The sequence below is a fragment of the Mastomys coucha genome, unplaced genomic scaffold (genome assembly GCF_008632895.1).
Source record: "Mastomys coucha isolate ucsf_1 unplaced genomic scaffold, UCSF_Mcou_1 pScaffold21, whole genome shotgun sequence".
Classification (NCBI taxonomy): Eukaryota; Metazoa; Chordata; class Mammalia; order Rodentia; family Muridae; genus Mastomys; species Mastomys coucha.
In genome coordinates, this window is record NW_022196904.1 from 154,372,915 (window position 1) to 154,374,886 (window position 1,972).

Genomic DNA, 1,972 nt, shown 5'->3' on the forward strand with positions numbered 1-1,972 from the left:
GGACAAAGTGTGGCTCAAAATTTTGTGGCTGGGTTGGTGTACCACCTTCCTCCACTTCTTGCTCCATTGGAGGAAGCCTTGCCTGGTTACAGGAGGTAGTCATTTCAGGTTCCATATTCTCTATTCATAGGAATCTTAGCTAGGGTCACCCTCATAGATTCCTGGAAGTCTCCATTGTCCTAGGTTTCTATCTCGTCCCAGAGATGCCCCACCATCACCACCACCACCATGCATGGATTGCACTGATTCCAGTTCTCTGGAGGGTTCAAGTCTAGGAGGACAGAGAGAGAGAGAAAGAGAGGGGGAAGGGGAAACTGGGAGAGGGCCATACCTCTTTTTTTTTGTTGTTTGTTTGTTTTTGTTTTTTTCGAGACAGGGTTTCTCTGAGTAGCCCAGGCTGGCCTCGAACTCAGAAATCCACCTGCCTCTGCCTCCCAAGTGCTGGGATTAAAGGCGTTCACCACCACCGCCTGGCTGGGCCATACCTCTTAACAGTGCCACTCCTAGAGGCCAAGCATTCAAACTCATTAATTCATGGGTGCTGTTCCTATTCAAACCACCACAATTACTATAACAAAATAAGGCAGACTGCTTTAAAAAGGAAGGCATGGTTTGGCTTCTAGTTCTAGAGACACAAGGCCGAGGAGGGCAGTGCTAGTACTGAAGGCGTAGAGCTTCAACTGGCAAGAGACAAGGATACTAGAATCTGCCAATGACTGTCCTCTGAGCCAAGCAACTGCTGAGGAGTTCAGCTATATCCCCTTGCCAAAAGATTATCCCAGTTGTACTAGCTGAGTGTTTACACCCTCACGTGGAGAGGTAGGAAGGACTGGGAGGCCCTCATGTGAGTATCTAGCGCACTCTACTATCTCTTGTATGCGATTCTTCCTTAATTACATGTGATTTTAGGGATGGGCTAGAGTAGATAGGCCTGAGAAAAAAACATAAGGAGGGAGCTCAGTCTATACAGCTGCTGAGATCCTTCCTTGCTGGGTAAAGGCTTTCCTGGTGTGACCTGGTGGAGAGGGAGGAACTCCAACACCCCTGTAAGTATCCACTTACTTCTGCTTTATAAGGAAGCCCAATACACTCTTTGGTTATTTAGAGTGAACTCAGGCAGAAGCCTGCCTTGGTTTGTTGTCTGGATCTTAGTAGAAGGGACCTGTAGGTGGACAAGCATGGCTTCTAGGGACCAACCTATTGTCCTTTTGTTCGTTCAGCAAGCACAAACCATGAGCACTGAGCAGGGACATGGACCTTGAACTCGCAGATTAAATGATACTCTCATACACTACCAATTTATCAGTCTTGGCCTTCTCTTTTACAGTCTCACAATGGGTATTAAACTTCAACACACGAAGCCTTGGGATCAAACAATATCCTACCCATCGCAGTAGACAACGGGGAGGCATCCTGGTGCTGTGGGTGAAATGTGGATGGGTATCCAAGGGACAGAAGTGTGGGCAGCACCTGAACAGAAAGGCAGAGATCAGGGCAGTAGGTGGAAGGCGAGGTGTTTTGTCAAATTGCCTGTATTTGCTCAGTGAAATAAGCAGCAGGGGTTTTGGCTCAGAGTGTGTTTGAAACGAGGAGGGTGTCTGAGGACACGAGGTGCAATTTAGTTATTTCAGAGTATGGGAAAGTTAAGTCCCTGGGGATATGCAAAAGGACAGTGTTGGGAGCTCACTAGAGACTGGGGTCAGAAATTTAGAGTGGCAACAGTTAGCCTTGATATTTTAGTTCAGCATGGCAAGTTGGAGAGAAACTGCACCTTGCCAAGAAGTTCCAGGAACCAGGTGAGGGTGCAAGCATAGAGACTATGACGTCACAGCTATGTAGGAAAGACATAAGGACAAGATTGAACACTGAAAAGGGAGATTGGGCCAGGCGGTGGTGGCACACACCCTTAATCCCAGCACTTGGGAGGCAGAGACAGGCAGATTTCTGAGTTCCAGGCCAGCCTGGTCTACAG

At 47.9% G+C, this 1,972-nt stretch overlaps 1 long non-coding RNA gene across 1 annotated transcript in view; it reads right to left on the reverse strand.

Moving 5' to 3' along the window:
* Positions 1-485: 485 nt before the first annotated feature.
* The window catches only part of LOC116103666, a 1,596-nt gene continuing 109 nt past the window's right edge, over positions 486-1,972 (reverse strand). The window contains exons 2-3 of the long non-coding RNA XR_004123532.1: positions 1,386-1,470; positions 486-503 (exon numbers count right to left, since the gene is read on the reverse strand). This is a non-coding gene — a long non-coding RNA (uncharacterized LOC116103666). The remainder of the gene's footprint in view (positions 504-1,385; positions 1,471-1,972) is intronic.